The sequence below is a fragment of the Mobula birostris genome, chromosome 1, assembly GCF_030028105.1.
Source record: "Mobula birostris isolate sMobBir1 chromosome 1, sMobBir1.hap1, whole genome shotgun sequence".
Taxonomy (NCBI): domain Eukaryota; kingdom Metazoa; phylum Chordata; class Chondrichthyes; order Myliobatiformes; family Myliobatidae; genus Mobula; species Mobula birostris.
Genome location: NC_092370.1, coordinates 1,279,598 through 1,305,490, shown reverse-complemented (window position 1 = coordinate 1,305,490; position 25,893 = coordinate 1,279,598). Strand labels below are relative to the sequence as shown.

General features: G+C 47.3%; 3 non-coding genes across 3 annotated transcripts; 1 reads left to right on the top strand and 2 right to left on the bottom strand.

Moving 5' to 3' along the window:
• Positions 1 to 7,840: 7,840 nt before the first annotated feature.
• On the bottom strand, positions 7,841 to 7,927 carry trnay-gua (transfer RNA tyrosine (anticodon GUA)). The gene is given in 2 exon segments: positions 7,841 to 7,876; positions 7,891 to 7,927. It is a non-coding gene; the product is annotated as a tRNA-Tyr (tRNA).
• Positions 7,928 to 8,387: 460 nt separating this feature from the next.
• On the top strand, positions 8,388 to 8,460 carry trnar-acg (transfer RNA arginine (anticodon ACG)). Its single transcript has one exon. It is a non-coding gene; the product is annotated as a tRNA-Arg (tRNA).
• Positions 8,461 to 10,216: 1,756 nt separating this feature from the next.
• On the bottom strand, positions 10,217 to 10,303 carry trnay-gua (transfer RNA tyrosine (anticodon GUA)). Its single transcript is given in 2 exon segments — positions 10,217 to 10,252; positions 10,267 to 10,303. It is a non-coding gene; the product is annotated as a tRNA-Tyr (tRNA).
• Positions 10,304 to 25,893: the final 15,590 nt, after the last annotated feature.

The window sequence follows — 25,893 nt, the reverse complement described above, 5'->3', positions numbered from 1 at the left end:
AGTTAATTCAGAAACAAAGGTTCTGAACTTAAAGAGGGGTAACTTTGAAGGTATGAGACGTGAATTAGCTAAGATAGACTGGCAAATGACACTTAAAGGATTGACGGTGGATATGCAATGGCAAGCATTTAAAGGTTGCATGGATGAACTACAACAATTGTTCATCCCAGTTTGGCAAAAGAATAAATCAAGGAAGGTAGTGCACCCGTGGCTGACAAGAGAAATTAGGGATAGTATCAATTCCAAAGAAGAAGCATACAAATTAGCCAGAGAAAGTGGCTCACCTGAGGACTAGGAGAAATTCAGAGTTCAGCAGATGAGGACAAAGGGCTTAATTAGGAAGGGGAAAAAAGATTATGAGAGAAAACTGGCAGGGAACATAAAAACTGAATGTAAAAGCTTTTATAGATATGTAAAAAGGAAAAGACTGGTAAAGACAAATGTAGGTCCCCTACAGACAGAAACAGGTGCATTGATTATGGGGAGCAAGGACATGGCAGACCAAATGAATAATTACTTTGGTTCTGTCTTCACTAAGCAGGACATAAATAATCTTCCAGAAATAGTAGGGGACAGAGGGTCCAGTGTGATGGAGGAAGTGAGCGAAATACTTGTTAGTAGGGAAGTGGTGTTAGGTAAATTGAAGGGATTGACGGCAGATAAATCCCCAGGGCCAGATGGTCTGCATCCTAGAGTGCTTAAGGAAGTAGCCCAAGAAATAATGGATGCATTAGTGATAATTTTTCGAAACTCGTTAGATTCTGGACTAGTTCCTGAGGATTGGAGGGTGGCTAATGTAACCCCACTTTTTAAAAAAGGAGGGAGAGAGAAACCGGGGCATTATAGACCGGTTAGCCTAACGTCGGTGGTGGGGAAACTGCTGGAGTCAGTTATCAAAGATGTGATAACAGCACATTTGGAAAGAGGTGAAATCATCGGACAAAGTCAACGTGGATTTGTGAAAGGAAAATCATGTCTGACGAATCTCATTGAATTTTTTGAGGATGTAGCTAGTGTGGATAGGGGAGAACCAGTGGATGTGGTATATTTGGATTTTCAAAAGGCTTTTGACAAGGTCCCACACAGGAGATTAGTGTGCAAACTTAAAGCACATGGTATTGGGGGTAAGGTATTGATGTGGATGGAGAATTGGTTAGCAGCCAGGAAGCAAAGAGTGGGAATAAACTGGACCTTTTTCAGAATGGCAGGCGGTGACTAGTGGGGTACCGCAAAACTCAGTGCTGGGACCCCAGTTGTTTACAACATATATTAATGACTTGGATGAGGGAATTAAATGCAGCATCTCTAAGTTTGCGGATGACACGAAGCGGGGCGGCAGTGTTAGCTGTGAGGAGGATGCTAAGAGGATGCAGGGTGACTTGGATAGGTTGGGTGAGTGGGCAAATTCATGGCTGATGCAATTTAATGTGGATAAATGTGAAGTTATCCACTTTGGTGGCAAAAATAGGAAAACAAATCTGAATGATGGCCGATTAGGAAAAGGGGAGGTGCAACGAGACCTGGGTGTCATTATACCCCAGTCATTGAAAGTGGGCATGCAGGTACAGCAGGCGGTGAAAAAGGCGAATGGTATGCTGGCATTTATAGCGAGAGGATTCGAGTACAGGAGCAGGGAGGTACTACTGCAGTTGTACAAGGCCTTGGTGAGACCACACCTGGAGTATTTTGTGCAGTTTTGTTCCCCTAATCTGAGGAAAGATATCCTTGCCATAGAGGGAGTACAAAGAAGGTTCACCAGATTGATTCCTGGGATGGCAGGACTTTCATATGAAGAAAGACTGGGTGAACTGGGCTGTACTCGTTGGAATTTAGAAGATTGAGGGGGGATCTGATTGAAACGTATAAGATCCTAAAGGGATCGGACAGGCTAGATGCAGGAAGATTGTTCCCGATGTTGGGGAAGTCCAGAAAGAGGGGCCACAGTTTGAGGATAGAGGGGAAGCCTTTTAGGACCGAGATTAGGATCTTATACGTTTCAATCAGATCCCCCCTCAATCTTCTAAATTCCAACGAGTACAGCCCAGTTCACCCAGTCTTTCTTCATATGAAAGTCCTGCCAACCCAGGAATCAATCTGGTGAACCTTCTTTGTACTCCCTCTATGGCAAGGATATCTTTCCTCAGATTAGGGGAACAAAACTGCACAAAATACTCCAGGTGTGGTCTCACCAAGGCCTTGTACAACTGCAGTAGTACCTCCCTGCTCCTGTACTCGAATCCTCTCGCTATAAATGCCAGCATACCATTCGCCTTTTTCACCGCCTGCTGTACCTGCATGCCCACTTTCAATGACTGGTGTATAATGACACCCAGGTCTCGTTGCACCTCCCCTTTTCCTAATCGGCCATCATTCAGATTTGTTTTCCTATTTTTGCCACCAAAGTGGATAACTTCACATTTATCCACATTAAATTGCATCTGCCATGAATTTGCCCACTCACCCAACCTATCCAAGTCACCCTGCATCCTCTTAGCATCCTCCTCACAGCTAACACTGCCACCCAGCTTCGTGTCATCCGCAAACTTGGAGTTGCTGCATTTAATTCCCTTATCTAAGTCATTAATATATATTGTAAACAACTGGGGTCCCAGCACTGAGCCTTGCGGTACCCCACTAGTCACCGCCTGCCACTCTGAAAAAGGTCCAGTTTATTCCCACTCTTTGCTTCCTGGCTGCTAACCAATTCTCCATCCACATCAATACCTTACCCCCAATACCATGTGCTTTAAGTTTGCACACTAATCTCCTGTGTGGGACCGAGATTAGGAAAAACTTCTTCACACAGAGAGTGGTGAATCTGTGGAATTCTCTGCCACAGGAAACAGTTGAGGCCGGTTCATTGGCTATACTTAAGAGGGAGTTAGATATGGCCCTTGTGGCTACGGGGGTCAGGGGGTATGGAGGGAAGGCTGGGGCGGGGTTCTGAGTTGGATGATCAGCCATGATCATAATAAATGACGGTGCAGGCTCGAAGGGCCGAATGGCCTACTCCTGCACCTATTTTCTGTGTTTCTATGTTTCAGGTGTCAAGGGGCATGAATTACGTGAAGTTACCATAACTAGACCTAAGGTTCTGGGGAACTTGTAAGGTTTCAAAGTAGTTGAGTCACCTGGACCAGATGTTATACATCCCCGAATTCTGAAACAAATGCATGAAGATATTTTGGATACATAACTAATGATCGTTCATGAATTACTAGGTTCTGGAATGGTTGAATAAGACTAAAAAATTTCAAACGTCACTCCACTCTTCAAGAAGGGAGAGAGGCAGAAGAAAAGTAACTATAGACCAGTTAGTCTGATCTCAGTGATTGGGAAGATTTGCAGTTGATTATTAAGGATGAGGTCTCAGGCTACTTGGAGACACATGATAAAATAGGCTGTAGTCAGCATGGTTTCTTCAAGAGAAAACTTTGCCTGACAAATCTGTTGGAATTCTTTGAAGAAATAACAAGCAGGATAGAAAGAGGAGAATCAGTTGATGTTGTGTACATAATTTTCAGAAAGCCTTTAACAAGTTGCCAGACGCGAATCTGCTTTACAAGCCACGAGTCCATGGTATTACAGGGAAGACTCTAGCATGGCCATAAAGAGCTGGAAAGAAGGAAGACTTCTCTGGTTGGCTGTCGGTGACTAATGATATTCCATAGGAGTGTGTGTTGGGACTGATTCTTTTTACATCATATGCCAATGATTTTGATGATTGCATTGATGGCTTTGTTGCAAAGTTTGCAGACAAGATGATGATTGGTAGAGGGGCAGGTGTTTTGAGGAAGTAGAGAGGCTACAGAAGGACTAAAACAGATTAGGAGACTGGGCGAAGTAATGGCAGATGCAATACAGTGTTGGGAAGTGTATGGTCGTGCATTTGACAGAAGAAATGAAAGTGTTGACTATTTTCTAAATAGAAAGAAAATACAAAAAAAATGACGCGCAAAGGGACGGGATTGCGCAGGATTAAGGTGGTAATTTGCAGGTTGAGTCTGTGGTGAGTAAGGCAAATGCAATGTTAGCATTCATTTCAAGTGGACTAGAATATAAAAACAAGGATATAATGTTGAAGTTTGCAAAGTACAGTGAGGTCTCACTGGAAATATTGTGAGCACGTTTAGCCCCCATATCTAAGAAAGGATATGTTGAAACTGGAGAGAGCTCAACGATGGTTCACGAAAACTATTCCAGGATTCAATGGATTGTAATATGATGAGTGTTTGTTGGCTCTGAGCCTGTATCCAGTAGAATTCAGAAGAATGAGCGGTGAACTCATTGAAACCTATCGAATGGAAAAGGCCTTGATGGAGTGACTGTGAAGACGATGTTTCCTCTGGTGGGAGAGTCTAAACCAGAGGACACATCCTCAGAATAGAAGGGCGTCCTTGTAGAAAGGAGATGAGGAGGATTTGTGGAATTCTTTGCTAGCAGCACTGTGGATTATGTGTTGACTACGGATCAGAAGATTCTAGGTACGACTCCTACCTGATTCGTTGACGTCCTTTGCCCATCCTAGTGCAAGCCTTCCCAGCTGTCTTTTCTCACACTGCTTCCCAGACAATTACATTCTTACAGCTTACCTGATTCATCGCTGACTCCTCACCTGAAGCTCACTCTTCACTTTAGCATTAGTTGCGCTCTTTTCCTCGTCCATCCTTTCAAACCTGCAGATCAACCACGACATTATCTCCTTTGCAGAAACTGACTGCGTACCCTCTCCCTCTCACTCCTCCTTCCTGTGCCTTCAATTCACCCAGCAATTATGTGACAGTTGTACCTCCGAATCCATAAAATTATGAAGGGGACGGATACGATAGAGGGAGAAACTTTGTTTCCACTGGTAGGAGAGACTACATCTAGGGACAGAGCCTCAAGATTCCAGGGAATAGATTTAGGACGGAGATGAGGAAGAAATGCTTTTCCCGGAGAGTGATGAATCTGTGGAATTCTCTGCCCAATGCAGCAGTGGAGGCTACCTCACGAAATATATATGGGGACAGTGCAGACAGTGGCGATGAATCCAGGGCTAGATGAGTCATGATTTTATTAATTGACAGGCCAGATGGCCTACTCCTACTCCCACTCCCATTGCTGACGTTCTTATGTTCTCCTGTTCTTTCTAAGTCCTTTGGCAGCCTACTTGTTTCCTGAACAATAACTGCCCCTCCACCAATCTTCCTATCATCTTCAAATTTGGCAACAAAGCAATCTAAAAGCATAGAAACATAGAAAACCTACAGTACAATACAGGCCCTTTGGCCCACAAAGTTGTGCCGAACATGCCACTACCTTAGAAATAAGTAGGGTTACCCATAGCCCTCTATTTTTCTAAGCTCCATGTACCTATCCAAAAGTCCCTTAAAGACCCTATCGTATCCGCTTCCACCACCTTTGCCGGCAGCCCATTCCACGCACTAACCACTCTCTGCGTAAAAAACTTACCCCTGACATCTCCTCTGTACCTACTCCCAAGCACCTTAAAAGTGTGCCCTCTCGTGCTAGCCATTTCAGCCCTGGCTAAAAGCCTCTGACTATCCACACGATCAATGCCTCTCATCATCTTATACACCTCTATCAGATCACCTCTGATCCTCCGTCGCTCCAAGGAGAAAAGGCCGAGTTCACTCAACCTGTTTTCATAAGGCATGCTCCCCAACCCAGGCAACATTCTTGTAAATCTGCTCTGCACCCTTCCTATGGTTTCCAGATCCTTCCTGCAGTGAGGCGACCAGAACTGAGCACAGTACTCCAAGTGGGGTCTGACCAGATTCCTATATAGCTGTAACATTACCTCTCGGATCCTAATTTCAATTCCACGACTGTTGAAGGCCAAAACACCGTATGCCTTCTTAACCACAGCAGGCCAATTTGGTAGGTCAAACATGATAGCAGAATATAGTATCTATTCCATCTTCTAAATCATTTATATACAGCATAAAAAGAAGTGATCCGAACACTGACCCCTGTGGAACACCACTCATCACTGGCAGCCAACCAGAAAAGGATCGTTTTATTCCCACTCGCGGCCTCCTACCAATCAGCCAATTCTCTAACCATGCCAGTAACTTTCCTGTAATACCATAGGCTCTTAACTTGGTAAGCGGCCTCATGCGTGGCACCTTGCCAAGAGGCATTCTGACAGTCCAAGTATACAACATCCACTGTATCCCCTTTATCAATATAATGTGTAGTCTCCTCAAAGAATTCTAACAGATTTATCAGAGAGGATTTTCGCTTAAGGACACCAAGCTGACTTTGTCTTATCCTGTGTCATCAAGTGCTCTACAATGCCATCCTTAACAATTGACTCCAACATCTTCCCAACCACTGTGGTTAACTAACTGGTCTATAATTTCCTTCCTGTTGCCTTCCTCCTTTCTTGAAGAGTAGAGTGACGTTTACAATTTTCAAATCCTCTGGCGCCATGCCAGAGTCCAGAAGCTGCAGAGGTTTGTAAATTTAGTTGGCTGCATCTTGGGTATTAGCCTACAAATTACCCAGGACATAGTCAAGGAGCGGAGTCTATGAAAGGCTTCGTCCATTGTTAAGAACCCGCAGCAATCAGGGCATGCCCGTTTCTCCTCTTACCATCAGGTAGTAGGTACAGAAGCCTGAAGGCTCACACTCAACGATTCAGCAACAGCTTCTTCCCCTCTGCCATCCGTTTCCTCGACGGACACTGGGCATTGAACCCGTGATCACTGCATCACTTTTTAAGCATACGTATGCTATTTCTGTTTTTGCACGAGTTTTAATCTATTCAATATACGTACAGTGTAATTGATTTTTTGTTATTATTATTTTTTCCTGTCTATTTTGTATTGCAATGAACTACTGCAGCTAAGTTAGCATATTTTACGACACCCGCCGGTAATAACAAGCCTGACGCTGATTCAGACATAGATGAACAGAACATACTGAGCTACACAAATCGGAGGAGACCTGGTACAATGCCGGTCTGTATCTGCGTTCTGATACTTCAGGTACTGGCACCACCTGCTGGTGTGGATTTGCAAACACTGAACCGAGAGTGACTGCAAAAAGTTGCCCAATCAGAATTGAAAAAAGTAATGTCTGTGCCTTTGTGGTAATCTCTTCTGTTGAACACTTGAAGCAGAGTCGCATCCTCTTGTTGCGTGGAGTCCAATCAACTCAGAGTTGAGAGACTGCTGGAGCAGCCTGTGTGAAGACTGAGTGCTCTGGAATGCCAGGCTGAGACAAGCTCGCTATGGGTATTGTGTGATTTGGTGCATCTGTATTCCATCTGGTGACGTGTCGGAGCACTCCCGAGTGCAGTCTTATGTCACCAAGCTGCCCCGTGACACGGGATTGATCATTTCCGCCAGAAAAGAGTAGCACAGCTTCGAATGGTGGTGATCCTTAATGAAAGACTCTTGTGACCGTGATCTGTGAAGATGTGCTCAATAGTGTGAAGGATTTTTCAAGTGCTGGACTGGACTGTATCCATCATTTTCTGTGTAGAGCTTTGCACTGCTGGGCATTCGTGTTTCCATGCCAGGCTAGAGCAGCTTGTGTGAAGAGCTGGCACTCTGGAATTTTACCCTGAAATAAGCTCGCCTTGTATGACAAACACGTGATATTCTGCACATGCTGCAAATGCAAATCTGCACGCTCAAAACGCTGGAAGAAGTCAGCAGGCCAGGCAGCATCTGTGGGAAAGAGTAGACAGACAGCGTTTGGGGCCGAGAGCCTTCTGCGATTTGATGCCTTGCATCTGGTTAGGTGACGGGGCACTTGTAAGAGCAGTGTTGTGCCAGTAAGTAGCTCCGTGATATGGAAGTGGTGATTAGTATAAGAAAAGAGCTACTCCTTCGAGCCGGAATCGAACCAGCGACCTAAGGATGTCAGCTTTTGTGACTACAGTCCTCCGCTCTACCAGCTGAGCTATCGAAGGAAAGACGCGAACGGGGTGCTCGGCGTGGACCCTTGCGACACGTAGTCCTAAACTAGTGAGATGCACAACACGCTGGAGGAACTCAGCAGGTCGGGCGGCATCCGTGGAAACGATCAGTCAACATATCGAAGGAAAGGCACGAGCAATGTGCTCCGCGTGGACCCTTGCGACACGGAGTCCCAAACTAGTGTCCATGTGATAAAACAGATTGGGAACTCCTGCTTGCGGACAATGTTTCTGGAGCTGAGTGACAGCTGCGTGTCTACCGTTTGGGCCCGAAACGTCGACTTGCTACTCCTTTGCATAGATGCTGTGTTGCCTGCTCAGTTTCTGCAGCATTTTGTGTGCGTTGCTTCATATTTCCAGCATGTGCAGACTTTCACCGGGAAAGAAAGAATTTTCTGGTGTTCGTCCGTTTTGAAGTAGTCTAGCACTGACAGTGGTTTCCAATAAGCGAAGGGGGCCAGTGGCGCAATGGATAACGCGTCTGACTACGGATCAGAAGATTGTAGGTTCGACTCCTACCTGGCTCGGTGATCTTTTCCTCATTCTTTTGCAAGTCTGGTCAGCTGTCCTCTTTCACCCCGCTTCCTGGCCAATTTCTTTCTTTACATCTATGACTGACTCCTCACCAGAAAGCTCACGCTTCATTTCCGCATCAGCTGCCAGTTATCTTTGTCTCAGCGCTTCTCGGGCCTCTTGTCCTACCTAACGTGCCCTCTTCGCTGTTGCAAGGGGGAGCTGTCGCGATGACGCCGAGCTGCGGTCTCCGCCAAGTTTAATTGTCAATCAACCATACAGTTCAGCATTCAACACCATAGTTCCATAGAGGCTCAACAAGAAGCTCAGAGACGTCGGCCTTGACCCTGCCTTGCGCATCTGGATTCGAGACTTCCTGTCAGACCGCCAGCACGTTGCAAGAGTGGGTTCCCTCACCTCCAACCCTCTGACGCTCAATACAGGAGCGCCTCCGGGCTGCGTACTGAGTCCCCTCCTTTACTCCCTGTATACACATGAGTGTGTCGCCACCCAGAGCTATAATCTGCTAATTAAATTTGACGACGACACTACATTGATCGGCCTTATCTCAAACAATAACGAGCTGGCCTACAGGGAAGAAGTCATCTCTCTTACACAGTGGTGTCAAGAAAACAACCTCTCCCGTAATGTCCCAAAAACAAAAGAGGTGCTTGTGGATTACAGGCGGAGTGGAGACAGGCTAACCCCTATTAACATCAACCGATTTGGGTTTGAGAGGGTAAACAGCTTTAAGTTCCTCGGCATCCACATCACTGAGAACCTCACATGGTCTGTACACACCAGCTGTGTGGTGAAAAAAGCACAACAGTGCCTCTTCCACCTCAGACAGTTGAAGAAGTTTGGTATGGGCCCCCAGATCCTAAGAACTTTCTACAGGGGCACAATTAAGAGCATCCTGACTGGCTGCATCAGTGCCTGGTATGGGAATTGTACCTCCCTTAATCGCAGGGCTCTACAGAGAGTGGTATGGACAGCACAGTGCATCTGTAGATGTGAACTTCCTATGATTCAGGACATTTACAAGGACAGGTGTGTAAAAGGGGCCCGTAGGATCATTAAAGACCCGAGTCATCCCAACCACAATCTACTCCAGCTGCTACCAGTCGAGAAACTGTACCGCAGCATAAAAGCCAGGATCAACAGGCTCCGGGACAACTTCTTCAACCAGGCCATCAGAGTGATTAACTCACGTTGATATGAGTGCAGTCTATATTACATTGACTGTTTTATTTATTATAAATTATTATAAAGTACTATGATAGCACATTGCACATATAGACGGAGACGTACAGTGGCATACAAAAGTTTGGGCACCCCTGGTCAAAATTTCTGTTACTGCGAATAGTTAAGTGAGTAGAAGATGAACTGATCTCCAAAAGTCATAAATTTAAAGATGAAACGTTCTTTTCAACACTTTAAGCAAGATTAATGTAAGACCTGGCACTTTGGAATTTTATCCTGAAATAAGCTCGCCTTGTATGACAAACACGAGATATTCAGCAGATTGTTTGCGTTTTTATATTCAGCAGATGCTGGAAATGCAAAGCCTCACGCTCAAAATGCTTGAGGAAGTCAGCAGGCCAGGCAGCATCTGTGGGAAAGAGTAGATAGGCGAGATTTGGGGCTGAGATCCTTCTGTGATTTGATGCCTTCCATCTGGTTAGGTGAAGGGGCACTTGTGAGAACACTGTTGTGCCAGTAAGCAGGTCCGTGATAGGGGATTGAAGATTAGCATAAGAAAAGAGCTTCTCCTTCGAGCCGGAATCGAACCAGCGACCTAAGGATGTCAGCTTTTGTGACTACAGTCCTCCGCTCTACCAGCTGAGCTATCGAAGGAAAGACGCGAACAGGGTGCTCGGCGTGGACCCTTGCGACACGTAGTCCTAAACTAGTGAGACTCACAACACGCTGGAGGAACTCAGCAGGTCGGGCAGCATCCGTGGAAACGACCAGTCAACATATCGAAGGAAAGGCACGAAGAACATGCTCCTCGTCGACCTATGCGACACAGAATCCCAAAGAAGTGAGACTCACAACGCACTGGAGGAATTCAGCAGGTCGGGCAGCATCCTTGGAAACGATCAGTCACGTTTCGTGCCGGAACACTTCGTCAGGACTGTAGCGGGAAGGGGCAGAGGCCCTATAAAGAAGGTGGGGGGATTGTGGGAAGGAGAAGGCTGGTAGGTTCCAGTTGAAAAACCAGTAAGTGGAAAGATAAAGGGGTGGGGGAGGGGAAACAGGGAGGTAGGAAAGGTGAAGAAAGAATAGGGGAAAGCACAATGGGTAGTAGAAGGAGGCGGAACCATGAGGGAGGTTGTAGGCAGCTGGGGGAGGGGGCAGAGTGAAATAGGGATAGAGGAAAGGAGGGGGAAGGAATTACAAGAAGTTGGAGAATTCAATGTTGATACCAAGGGGCCGGAGACTACCCAGACTGTCCCAAACTAGTGTCCATGTGATAAAGCAGGTTGGGAACCCCTGCCTGCGGACAATGTTTCTGGAGCTGAGTGACAGCTGCGTGTCTGCCGTGTGGGCCCGAAACGTCGACTTGCTACTCCTTTGCATAGATGCTGTGTTGCCTGCTGAGTTTCTTCAGCATTTTGTGTGCGTTGCTTCATATTTCCAGCATGTGCAGACTTTCACCGGGAAAGAAAGAATTTTCTGGTGTTCGTACGTTTTGAAGTAGTCTAGCACTGACAGTGGTTTCCGATAAGCGAAGGGGGCCAGTATGGATAACGCGTCTGACTACGGATCAGAAGATTGTAGGTTCGACTCCTACCTGGCTCGGTGATCTTTTCCTCATTCTTTTGCAAGTCTGGTCAGCTGTCCTCTTTCACCCCGCTTCCTGGCCAATTTCTTTCTTAGCATTTATGACTGACTCCTCACCAGAAAGCTCACGCTTCATTTCCGCATCAGCTGCCAGTTATCTTTGTCTCATCGCTTTTCGGTCCTCTTGTCCTATCTAACGTGCCCTCTTCGCTGTTGCAAGGGGGAGCTGTCGCGATGGCGCCGAGCTGCGGTCTCCGCCAAGTTTAATTGTCATTCAACCATGCAGTTCAGCATTCAACACCATACTTCCATAGAAGCTCAACAAGAAGCTCAGAGACCTCGGCCTTGACCCTGCCTTGCGCATCTGGATCCGAGACTTCCTGTCAGATCGCCAGCACTTTGTAAGAGTGGGTTCTCTCACCTCCAGCCCTCTGACGCTCAATACAGGAGCGCCTCCAGGCTCCGTACTGAGTCCCCTCCTTTACTCCCTGTATACGCATGACTGTGTCGCCACCCAGAGCTCTAATCTGCTAATTAAATTTGACAACTCTACTTTGATTGGCCTTATCTCAAACAATAACGAGCTGGCCTACAGGGAAGAAGTCATCTCTCCGACACAGTGGTGTCCAGAAAACAACCTCTCCCGTAATGTCCCAAAAACAAAAGAGGTGTTTGTGGATCACAGGCGGAGTGGAGACAGGCTAAACCCTATTGACATCAATGGATCTGGGGTTCAGAGGGTGAACAGCTTGAAGTTCCTCGCCATCCACATCACTGAGGACCTGACGTGGTCTGTACACACCAGCTGTGTGGTGAAAAAGGCACAACAGCACCTCATTCACCTCAGACAGTTGAGGAAATTTGTTAACCTAAGTTATCCAAATTTACCTAAGTTCCCTGTTATCCAAATCCTAAGGACTTTCTACAGGGGCACAATTAAGAGCATCCTGACTGGCTGCATCACTGCCTGGTATGAGAACTGTGTGTCCCTTAATCGCAGGAGTCTGCACAGAGTGGTGTGGACAGCCCAGCGCATCTGTAGTTCTGAACTTCCCATGATTCAGGACATTTACAAGGACAGTGTGTAAAAGGGGCTACCATACTGCTACCATAAGGGGAGCGGTACCGCAGCATAAAAGCCAGGACCAACAGGCTCCAGGAAAGCTTCTTCCACCAGGCCATCAGACTGATTAGCTCCCGTTGATATGAGTGTAGTCTATATTACAATGACTATTCTATTTATTATAAATGATTATAAATTACTATGGTTACACATTGCACATATAGACAGAGACGTACAGTGGCATGCAAATGTTTGGGCACCCTGGACAAAATTTCTGTTACTGCGAATAGTTAAGTGAGTAGAAGATGAACTGATCTCCAAAAGTCATAAAGTTAAAGACGAAACATTCTTTTCAATTCTTTAAGCAAGATTAGTGTATTATTTTTGTTTTGTACAATTTTAGAGGGAAAAAAGGAAAGGAAAACCATGCAAAAGTTTGGGCCTCCCAAGAGATTTGAGCTCTCAGATAGCTTTTACAATGTTTCAGATCTTAATTAGCTTGTTAGGGCTATAGCTTGTTGACAGTTATGGTTAGGAAAGGCCAGGTGATGCAAATTTCAAAGTTTTATAAACACCCTGACTTCTCAAACCTTGTCCCAACAATCAGCAACCATGGGCTCTTCTAGGAAGCTGCCTAACACTCTGAAAATTAAAATAAATGATGCCCACAAAGCAGGAGAAAGCTATAAGAAGATAGCAAAGCGTTTTCAGGTAGCTGTTTCCTCAGTTGGTAATGTAATTAAGAAATGGCAGTTGACAGGAACGGTGGACGTCAAGTTGACGTCTGGAAGACCAAGAAGACTTTCCGAGAGAACTGCTCATGGGATTTCAGAAAGGCAGGAAGATTTAGCAGACTCTGGAGTGGTGGTGCACTGTTCTACTGTGCAGCGACACCTGCATAAATATGAACTTCATGGAAGAGTCATCAGAAGAAAACCTTTCTTGTGTCCTCACCATAAAATTCAGAAGTTTGCAAAGCAACATTTAAAGAAGCCTAATGCATTTTGGAAACAATTCCTGTGGACTGATGATGTTAAAATTGAACGTTTTGGCCGCAATAAGCAAAGGTATGTTTGGAGAAAAAAGGGTGCAGAATTTCATGAAAATAACACCTCTCCAACCGTCTAGCACGGAGGTGGATCGATCATGCTTTGGGCTTGTGTTGCAGGCAGTGGCAGGGGGAACATTTCACTGGTAGAGGGAAAAATGAATTCAATTAAATACCAGATAATTCTGGAAGCAAACATCACACCGTCTGTGAAAAAGCTGAAGGTGAAAAGAGGATGACTTCTACAACAAGATAATGATCCTAAACACACCTCAAAATCCACAATGGACTACCTCAAGAGGCGCAAACGGAATGTTTTGCCATGGCCCTCACAGTCCCTCGACATAAACATCATTGAAAAATCTGTTCATAGACCTCAAAAGAGCAGTGAATGCAAGACGGCCAAATAATTTCACAGAACTAGAAGCCTTTTGCAAGGAAGAACGGGCGGAAATCCCTCAAACAAGAATTAGAAGACTCTTAGGTGGCTACAGAAAGCGCTTACAAGCTGTGATACTTGCTAAAGGGGGTGTTACTAAGTACTGACCATGCACGGCGCCCAAACCTTTGCTTCCGGCCCTGTTCCTTTTTTGTTACTTTGAAACTGTAAAGGATGGAAATAAAAAAGTAATCCTGCTTAACGTATTAAAGAAATGTGTCATCTTTAACTTTATGCCTTTTGGAAATCAGTTCATCTTTTACTCGCTTAGCTATTCACTGTAACGCAAATTTTGACCTGGGGTGCCCAAACTATTGCATGCCACTGTAACGTAAAGATTTTTACTCCTCATATATGTGAAGGATGTAAGAAATAAAGTCAATTCAATTCAATTCAATAACAGCCAAATGAATCAGTGTTCCTCCAGGGCCAGGGTGTAAACCACAGAACCAACAGTAGCACGAGGCACATATAGCCTATTTAAGCACGATAGCAGGAAACATACAGTCACAAAAATAATAATACTGTAATAAAAGCCAAGTCCCTTAGTGCCAGCAATCCCGGCTCAGGTTTAGTTGTGTTTTAAATTGAGTTTGGGGTCAAAGAGGAGGTTAATGTTCAGTTTCGTGCTTATTGACAGTGTTGTGTTCCATTGACCCGAGTCGGACGAGTCACGAGATTCTGCATGGAGTTCAGAGAATTAGGTGCGAAATCTCACCCTAAACATGGACTTTTTACTCTCCTATCCGGTAGGCGCTACTGGAGCCTCCGCTCCCGCACCTGCAGGCACAGGAAGAGCTTCTTCCCTGAGTCTGTGACACTGCTGAACCTGACATCACAGCGCTGAGCAGTATTGCACCCATAGTGTACAGTCTCAGTACTATATTTGTGTGCTATAGCACTTACTTTTTATTCACAGTTATTTTGTAAATAACATTATTCTTTGCATTTCTGGTCAGATGCTAACTGCGTTTCATTGGCTTTGTATCTGTACTCGGCACAATAACAATAAAGTTGAATCTAATCTAATCTAAAAAGCAGCGGTTCCAACATTAACTCCTATGGAACTCCACTGGTAACTGGCAGCCAGCCATTATAACGCGGGCTCTGGGTCTACCTGCACCTCTTGACCCAGGCGCAAAAAGTGGTTCTGATGGAGAATCTTGACAGGCCCGTTCCCCTCCTCTGGTTTCACCCGAAAAGCTGGTAGTTTTGGCATCTGACTGTCCTCTACATAGGGTGAGACCGCACAGCGGTCAGCCAACTTGTGCTTTCCAAATAGCCCCAAATTCCTTATGACGACTCGGTCTCCTGGCTGGAATTGGGAGAACCTCACTTTTTGATCACACCTCCTCTTATTTTCTTGATTCTGCTTGGCGGCTGCGACCCCAGCCAATTCATAAGCCCTTTTCAGCTCTCTCCTCATATCAGACACATTCTTCAGATAAGGCTTCGGTGGTAAGTCACCCTCGTCAGTCCCAAAACAAAGGTCAATGGGTAACCTTGCCTCGCACTCAAACGTCAGATAATATGGCGAGTGTCCAGTAGCTTCATTTCGTGTACAGTTGTAACAGTGAAACAGATGCCCAATATGTTGACTGCACTCCTCTAACTCATGGATGAGTCTGCTCTCGAAGTCCCGTCCCTGATCACTATGCATTCGCCTGGGAAGGCCATAATAAACGAAATACTTCTACTATAACACTTTTGCCACCGTAGACGCCCTGTGGTGCTTGGTAGGAAAAGCCTGAGCATATCTGGTGTAGAGGTCCGTAATGACTAAGACACTCGCCGTGTTGCTGGACAGAAAATCCATACACACAGGTCCACGGGCCCTGCACTCTGCAAGTGGGACAAAGAAGTTGCCCGCGTAGGCAGTGTCTTCCGGCGTATGCATCGAGTGCATGATTTGCAGTATTCTTCAACCTCCGAGTTCATTCGGGGCCAGTAAAACCGGTCTCTGAGCAATCCATAGGTCTCTTCCACCCGCAAATATCCAGAATCATCATGAAGTGATTTCAACGCCATCCTCCGATACTTCTCGGGCAGAACCAGCTGGCAACACCGGGGTTGGTCTGGGGGTGACATGATCCAGTATAAGATCTGATTCTTCAACTCCAAATGAGACGATTCTCGTAGTAATGGAGGCACCGATGCATGTTTTGTCCTTTCCGCCTGAGCCATGTCTCCATTTTTGACCGCCGGCTAAATGGTACCAATGCCCTTCCCGAGGACTCAAATCCGGCAGCTGTTTGTCTTCAGAGCAGTCAGGTTGCAATAAACCTGGAGGATGGAATCATCAGAAGTCCCCAATTGATCCACTACTCGATCCGGCCTCTCCTTTTCCTCTGCCTTCACGGTGATGGCAAACTGACACATGGCCTTCACGCCAGGGGCAGGAACAGTCTCCCACTCCTCGACCCCGACCAGTCCTTCAGGCTCCTGTCGGGACAAAGCATCAGCATCAATGTTCCGGCTCTTTGGCCAGTACTACAGGCTGAAATTATAGGCAGACAACGCTGCCAACCACCGATGGCCTGTGGCATCCAGTTTCACCGAGGTCAGGATATAAGTTAGGAGACTGTTGTCCGTCCTCACCTCAATTTTGGCCCCATAGAGAGAGTCACTCAGCTTATCCACCACCGCCCATTTCAGTGCCAGGAATTCCAACTTATGCGTGGGATAGTTTCTCTCGGAGGGCGACAAACTCCCGCTCACAGTCAGGGGCCTTGGCCAAGTGCTCAACGCTACTATCTTAGCCCGGTCTGAAACTACCCCATTCCATGAGATTATGTGTCCGATATAGCTAACAGACGTTTGGCAGAACTGGCACTTGTCCAGGAAAAGTTTTAACCCTTCAGCTTTCAGTTAGCCCAGCACTTTCAGCAGCCTCGCTTCATGTTCTTCCAAGGTGGATCGAAATGCTATGTGATCATCCAAATACACCAATACCTCAAGCAAGTTGATATCCCCCAGCGTCTTCTCCATGACCCGCTGGAGGGTTGCAGGGGCTCCTGATATGCCCTGGGGCATCCTTTCGAACTGGAAGAATCCCAGGGGACATATAATTGACGTCTTCTCTTTGTCGGCCTCACTCATCTGGATCTGGTAATATCCACTCCTCAAATCCAGCACACTAAACCATTTCGCACCACTCAGACAGGCCAGCGCAACTTCGACCCTCGGGACCGTGTACTGGTCAGGGACGGTGCGCCTGTTCAGAGTCCTATAGTCCACACACATGCGTACCTTCCCGTTCTTCTTCCGGGCCACTACTATTGGGGACGCATAGGGGCTTCGGGACTCAGTGATGATCTCAGCTTCCTTCAACTTGTACAAATGCAGCCACACTTCTTCCACGTCCACAGGGGCCAGTCGCCGCGACCTCTCTCTAAACGGGGTGTCCTCGGTCACCCGGATAGTGTGACGAGTGCTCTTGGAACAACCCACATCAAACCCGCCAATGGAAAAGACACCTTCCAGCTTCAACATTTTCGCTGCCAGCCTCCTTTTCCAACCCGGCGGCACCGGGGTGTCCCTGAAGTTGAATAACTCAGCGGTCAACTTTACAACTTTTCCAACAGTTTCTCCCCGGCGCGCCTCACGGGGACACTAGACATTAACGTCACCGGGAACATTAACGTTCCCCGCTTGAAGGTGACTTCGCTTTTCATAGTGTTCCTGACCATATAACCAGATAACCACACAACAGGCCATCTCGGCCCTTCTAGTCCGTGCCGAAATCTTACTCTCACCTAGTCCCACTGACCTGCACTCAGCCCATAACCCTCCATTCCTTGCCTGTCCATATATCTATCCAATTTAACTTTAAACGACAACCTCGAACCTGCCTCAACCACTTCTGCTGAAAGCTCGTTCCACACAGCTACCACTCTCTGAGTAAAGTAGTTTCCCCTCATGTTACCCCTAAACTTTTGCCCTTTAACTCTCAACTCATGTCCTCTTGCTTGAATCTCCCCCACTTTCAATGGAAAAAGCCTACCCACGTATAGGGCTCTCAGTATACTAGATGGACTGTTAACTGTTGATCGCTTATTACCAAAATGGCTTCTCTGAAGTGTTATATTAAAATGGCTTCTCATAATGTTAATTGCTAAGCAAGGGGTTCTCTGTAACTGCAATGTTTGGGTTATACAGGGAGATAATGGAAAATGCATTCATTTGTTAGCCAATGGAAGTCACGCTCTGTTATCTAGTATATGTGTGCCGAGTTGAGGAGCGCGGACTTTTTCGGGAGGCGAGCAGAGAGGACGGACGTGTGGGGAACGGACAGCGGTTCCAGGGCGGCGGATACCGGACCTGGGGGGTTCGGAGGGTGGCCGGAGTCTCAGAAAGACGTTGTGGATGGAATCGGAGGCGTGAGCTCCAACGCATTAAAATACTATGTGCCCAAGACTGGTAAGTTACTTATGTGGCGCCTTTTCTTGTAGTTGTTTCCACTAACCCAACACCAAAAATTTGCTATAAAGTATAATTATTTACTCGCACTTTGAATATTGTTTCATATTTGTGTCGTGGCTGATCATTGGGCGACTCACACCTTATCTGCACCAAAGCATTTGCACTGTTTGGCGGGGTTGACAGCTATTCACCCTGGGCAACGGGGGGGGGGGGGTCAGTGGGGCAAAGACCCTTGCATTTGGGGGCTCGTTCCGCAATTTCAATTCTGTCAGGATAAGGGGTAAGTCGCCCGGGTTGAATTAAAAGGGATGGACGCGGATAAGATCGAACTTTGGTGTGAGATCGAGGATGTTCCGGTTACTCATGCCTGCGTATGAAGTGGGGGATATGAACCTGCTCGAAGTGTTGGTATATTTGGATGATCTCATAGTATCTGGATCCACCTTGGAAGAACACGAAGCGAGGCTACTGAAGGTGCTCACTCGGCAGGAAGGGTTGAAGCTTTCCCTGGACAAGTGCCAGTTCTGCCAGACGTCTGTTAGCTATGTTGGACGCATTTTCTCGCGGAATGGTGGAGCGACCAACCCGGCTAAGATCGAAGCAGTGACCACCCGGCCTAGGCCCCAGACCGTGAGTGCTCTGCGCTCGTTCCGAGGGTTCCTGTAGATACTATCGGAGATTCGTGAAGGGCTACGCCAAGGTGAGTCATCCCTTGAACCACCTTCTGCGTGGCTACACTGCTCTGGGACAGAGGGGAAGAGGAGGAAAGGACGGGAGGTGGAAGAATATTTGAACTCGTCAGAGCCATTCGGACAGAGATGGGATGACAAATGTGAAGCGGCTTTCCAGTCACTGAAGAAGATTGACTCAGGCGCCGGTGCTGGCTTTTGCAGACCCTCGATTGTCTAATGTACGCCAGTCATGAGAGGTTAGGGGCCTGAGGCCTGTAGTGTTTGTCAGCCGGAGTTTGTCACCTCCAGAGAGAAACTATCCCACTCACAAGTTGGAGTTCCCGGCATTGAAATGGGCGGCGGTGGATAAGTTGAGTGACTATCTCTACGGGGCCAAGTTTGAGGTGCGGACCGACAACAACCTGCTCACTTACATCCTGACCTCGGCGAAACTGGATGCCACAGGCCATCGGGGGCTGGCAGCTTTGTCTTCATATGATTTCAGCCTGAAGTACCGGTCGGGGATCCGGAATGTCGACGCGGATGCGCTGTCCCGACTGGGCCATTAGGAAGCGGGGAAGGACGAGGAGTGGGAAAGTGTTTCTGCATCCGGGGTGAAGGCGATGTGCTAGTTTGCTATCACCGTACAGGCTGAGGAGACGGAGAGGACAGAGCGAACAGTTGACTCATTGGGGGCATCCGATGACGCTCTGCCCCCAATGTACTGTGACGACTGCTCTGAAGACCACGCAGCTGCTAGAGTTAAGTCCTGGGGAAGTGGCTGCTGCGCAGCGAGATGATCCAGACATAGGCCCGGTCTGTCATGCTGTGGAAGAGGGGAATATGACACTGGCGGAGAAGGCCAAGCACGGTTCCGTGTCCCTGTTGCTGAAGGAATGGCTTCGATTGAGGTTGAAGAACCGAATGTTATACCGGGTAACATCACCCCCGGACCGACCTCGGTGTTAGCAGCTGGTCCTGCCTGAGAACTATCGGAAGGTTGTGTTGAAGTCCCTCCATGATGACTCTGGACATTTGGGAGTGGAAAGGACCTATGGATTGCTCAAGGATCGGTTTTACTGGCCCCGAGCGAGGACGGAGGTTGAAGAGTACTGCAAATACTGCATTCGTTGCATACGACGGAAGACGCTGCCCAGTCAGGCTGTCCCTTTGTCCCACTTGCAGAGTGCGGGGCCTTTGGACCTGGGGTGTATGGATTTCCTGTCCATAGAACCCGATGCCAGCAAGACGGCGAATGTCCTGGTCATCACGGACCACTACACCAGATATGCTCAAGCTTTTCCTTCTAGGGATCAGAAGGCGACTACAATGGCGAAAGTGCTATGGGAGAAATATTTTGCGCTTTCCGGTCTTCCTCGGCAGATACATAGTGACCAGGGACGAGACTTTCAGAGCAAACTCGTCTATGAGTTGCTGGGCATGCTGGGGGTTGAGGAATCGAGGACCACGCCCTATCATCCGCAGGGTGATCCCCAGCCGGCAAGGTTCAATCGGACGCTACGAGACATGCTCGGGACTCTGGAGATCCGCAAAATGAATCGTTGGAATCAACCTATTGGGTATCTTGTTGACTGTTACAACTGTACCCGCAATGAAGCTACTGGTTACTTGCCCTATTATCTTATGTTTGGGCGCGAGGCAAGGTTGGCCGTTGACCTCTGTTTCGGGACTGATGAGGGTGAGGTGTCGCCGAAGCCTTACTTGGAGTATGTGTCTGATATTAGGCAGGAACTGAAAAGAGCTTACGAGTTGGCCGGGGAGGCTGCCGCCCGGCAGAATCAGCGTAATACGAGGAGGTACGACCGGAAAGTAAAGTTCTCTCAACTCCTGCAGGGAAATCGAGTACTCATTAGGAATCTGGGAGTACCGGGAAAACACAAGCTGGCTGATCGCTGGGCAACCACGCCCTATGTGGTGGAAAGTCAGATGCCAAACCTGCCGGTTTTCCCGGTACGGCCTGAGGATGGAAAGGGGTCTGTCAAGATTCTCCATCGGAATCATCTGTTGCCCCTGGGGCAAAATGTGCAGGTACAGCAGAAGCCTGAAGAGGTGGCTGCACCCCGTGCCAGGACTCTGCGACCCCGCAGGATGGAGGACGTGCCTACCCCGGGAGAGACGGGCCCGGGCCCAGCCCCTGTGAGGGATACTGATTCGAAGGATGATGATTGGGATGGTTGGTACATTCTGCCGTTCGCTGATGTTCCTGGGATGGCGGAAGAGACTCCTGGCCTTTCCACCACTGGGTTAGAAGGGGCTACTGAGGGGCAGTCCGTGGCACCACAGGGCGCTGGAGGAGAGGATGTAAGGCCAGGACAAGAGATAGAGGTTTCCGCGGTGCAGACGGGCTTGGGTGACCGCTCGGGGGACGATTTTCCTCGTAGTATTAAAGGGTCCCCTGTAGTGTCCGAGGCAGAAAGGATAGACGAGGGGGTACGTAGGCCTCAGAGGAGACGGAAACCCCCAGAGAGGTTGGCCTACGTAGCACCCGGGGAACAACGTGTGATCTCCCCTGAGTTGCGGAGTAAGTTCACGGCTTTCTGCACGTGGATTGAACTGTGTGTTCTGCAGAAGGGGATGGCGAATTATCTAAGCGTCATGGGGGCATGGCATATTTCGGTGGGGGGAGAATGTAGGGCTCTCAGTATACCAGATGGACTGGTAACTGTTGATCGCTTATTGCGAAAATGGCTTCTCTGAAGTGTTATATTAGAGTGGCTTCTCGTAATGTTAACTGCTGAGCAAGGGGTTCTCTGTAACTGCAATGTTTGGGTTACAGGGAGATAATGGTAATTGCATTCATTTGTTAGCCAATGTTCTGTTATCTTGCATATGTTTGCTGAGCTGAGGAGCGCGGACTTTTTCGGGAGGCGAGCAGAGAGGACGGACGTGTGAGGAACGGACAGCGGTTCCCTGGCGGCGGACACCGGACCTCGGGGGTTCGGAGCGTGGCCGGAGTCTCGGAGGGACGTTGTGGATGGAATCGGAGGCGTGAGCTCCAACGCATTAAAATGCTATGTGCACAAGACTGATAAGTTACTTATCAGCGCCTTTTCTTGTAGTTGTTTCTACTAACCCAACACCAAAAATTTGCTGAAAAGTATAGTTCTTTACTCGCACTTGGTATATTGTTTCATATTTGTGTTGTGGCTGCTCATTGGGCGGCTCACACCTTATCCGCACCAAAGCAATTGCACTGTTTGGCGGGGTTGACGGCTATTCACCCGAGGCAACGGGGGACCGCGGGGCAAAGACCCTTACACACGTCAACTCTATCTATCCCCCTCATAATTTTAAATGTCTCCATCAAGTCCCCCCTCAACCTTCTACGCTCCAAAGAATAAAGACCCAACTTGTTTAACCTTTCTCTTTAACTTAGCTGATGAAACCCAGGTAACATTCTAGTAGACCTTCTCTGTACTCTCTCTATTTTGTTGACATCTTTCCTATAATTCAATGACCAAAACTGTACACTGTACTCCAAATCTGGCCTCACCAATGCCTTGTATAATTTCAACATTACATTCCAACTCCTATACTAAATGCTCTGATTTATAAAGGCCAGCATACCAAAAGCTTTCTTCACCAACCTATCCACATGAGATTCCACCTTCAAGGAACTATTCACCATTATTCCTAGATCCCTCTGTTCTACCGCATACTTCAATGCCCTACCATTTAGCATGTATGTCCTATTTTGATTAGTCCTACCAAAATGAAGCACCTCACATTTATCAGCATTAAACTCCATCTGCCATCTTCCCGCCCACTTTCCTAACTGGCCTAAATCACTGCAAGCTTTGAAAACTTACTTCATTATCCACAACTCCACCTATCTTAGTATCATCTGCATACTTACCCATCCAATTTACCACCCCATCATCCAGATCTTTAATGTATATGACAAATAACATTAGACCCAGTACAGATCCCTGAGGCACACCACTAGTCACCAACTTCCAATCTGACGAACAGTTATCCACCACCACTCTCTGGCGTCTCCCATCCAGCCACTGCTGAATCCATTTTACTACTTCAGTATTAATACCTAACGATTAAACCTCGCTAACTAACCTTCCGCGTGGGACCTTGTCAAAGGCCTTACTGAAGTCCATATAGACAACATCCACCACTTTACCCTCGTCAACCTTCCTAGTAACCTCTTCAAAAATTCAATAAGATTTGTCAAACATGACCTTCCACGCACAAATCCATGTTGACTGTTCCTAATCAGACCCTGTCTATCCAGATAATTATATATACCATCTCTAAGAATACTTTCCATCAACTTACCCACCACTGACGTCAAACTCACAGGCCGATAATTATTAGGTTTACTTTTAGAACCCTTTTTAAACAATGGAACAACATGAGCAATACGCCAATACTCCGGCACCATCCCCGTTTCTAATGACATTTCAACTATCTCTGTCACCTCTGTGCTTCTCACGGCTGCCTCCATCAAATCAGGATTGTGAACGGTACCTACTTCACAAATACGATATCATTTCGGAGTGGCCACGTGCGCTGCGTTGCGTCGCCATCTTCTTCTCCCCTCCTTGATATCTCTCTTTTTCAGAACCAAGTTTCCAATATCCCTTGAAAACCATGGCTCTTTCAAACTTTTAACCTCTCCTTTCAACCTAACAGGAACATAAAGATTCTGTACTCTCAAAATTTCACTTTTAAATGACCTCCATTTCTCTATTACATTCTTCCCATAAAACAAATTGTCCCAATCCACTTCTCCTAAAGCCTTTCGCATCTCCTCAAAGTTAGCCCTTCTCCAATCAAAAATCTCAACCCTGGATCCAGACCTATCCTTCTCCATAATTATATTGAAACTAATAACATTGTGATCACTGGACCCGAAGTGCTCCCCAACACAAACCTCCGTCACCTGACCTATCTCATTCCCTAACAGGAGATCCAACACTGCCCTTTCTCTAGTTGGTACCTCTATGTATTGCTGCAAAAAACTATCCTGCACACATTTTGCAAACTCCAAACCATCTAGCCCTTTTACAGTATGGGCTTCCCAGCCTATGTGTGGAAAATTAAAATCTCCCACAATCACAACCTTGTGCTTACTACAAATATCTGCTATCTCCTTACGAATTTGATCCTCCAATTCTCGCTCCACATTTGGTGGTGTATAATACACCCCCATAAGTGTTACTACACCTTTTCCATTCCTCAGTTCCACCCAAATGGCCTCCCTAGACGAGCCCTCTAATATATCCTGCCAGAGCACTGCTGTAATATATTCTCTGACAAGCAATGCAACACCTCCCCATCTTTTCCCTCCGATTCTACCACACCTGAAGCAACTTAATCCAGGAATATTTAGTTGCCAATCACACCCCTCCTGTAACCATGTTTCACTGATAGCTACCATATCATAATTCCAGGTATCAATCCATGCTTTAAGCTGATCCACCTTTCATATAATGCTCCTAGCATTAATATAAATGCATTTAAGAATTTTTCCACCTCTTTCTCTCTGTTTATTAACGGTGCAAACAACTTAACTATTTTCTTTATCTTCCTTCTTCCCTACATCTGTTCCTACACTCTGGTTCCCCTCCCCCCTCGTATCTAGTTTAAATTCACTGGAGCCTCTCTAGCAAACCTACCTGCAAGAATATTTGTCCCCCTCCAGTTCAAACCGTCCCGCCGGAACAGGTCCCACCTTCCCTGGAAAACTGCCCAATTATCTATAAATCTGAAGCCCTCCCTCCTGCACCATGTCTTCAGCCACCTGTTGATCTGCTGTATCTCACTATTTCTAAACTCGCCTGCACGTGCCACAGGTAGCAATCCTGAGATTTGCTATCCTGGAGGTCCTGACCTTTAACGTGGCGCCTAACTTCCTAAACTCACCTTTCAGGACATCCCCACTCTTCCTACCCACGTCATTGGTCCCTACATGGACCAATATATCCGGCTGCTCACCCTCCCGCTTGAGAATATTGAGAACTCGATCCCAGATATCGCGGACCTTGGCACCAGGGAGTCAACAGACCATCCAGAATTCTCTATCTCTTCCACAAAACCTCTTATCTGTCCCCCTAACTACCGAATCCCCTGCTCTCCTCTTTTCCCTCCTTCTCTTCTGAGCTGAGGGTCCAGTGTCGGTGCCAGAGACGCGACCACTGCAATCTGTTCCTGGTAGCTCGTCCAGGGATCACTGCCATCCTGCTCGCTTCTACAACCGAGGGCTTCTGCAATTCCGGACTCACGAGAAGCCCAGCAGGAAATCTAGACTCCCCCTTGTGGTCTTCCGGAGCGTCTGCTAAGAGGGCTTCGCCCTCAACACTCCGTGAAATTTGCCATCACTCTCGCAACTTCCCCGGGCCGTACCACCATTGGCTTCAACTGGGTGAACCAACAGTCCCTCGTTTAAATTCGGTATCCGGCCCAATGTCCCCAAAAAGCTCTCACCTGCATTCTCCTTGCAGGCCGCTATGGGTCTCCTCACAAGAGGGGTGTTGATCCCGACCAGAATTGAAACGCCGCCCGTCTCAACAGCGTCCGGACGAACCAGCGCCACTGTATCAAGAACGTCAGACACTCCAATATCGGCCTCCGCGAACTCCACTTTCAGTGACAAGTAACCGCGGTATGGATAATCACTAGCACTGAGACCACAAATTCCAATGCATTGAATTGTGTCAAGGGGAAATGCTTCAGATACCGGTTGTAAAACGGAAGGTACAGTAATGTGACCTGCGACGCGCTGTTGAGTATGGCTTCAGCGTAAATACGCTCTACCCGTAACGACACACTGGAGCCTGGTCCCACTGAGCCTTCAGGAACAGAGTCTTTTGCTCTCGGAGGTTCCTCGGTACACTGCTGGGAACGTGTTCCCCCAGAGACACCAGGTCGTTCCCTCACTGGGTCTCCTCTTAGTTTTCCCAACACTCTCCCTGCTGAGGTACCCGGGAGCTCACTCTCCTTCTGGCGTGACACTTGCTGCTAGCAGCTGTTCGCATTGTT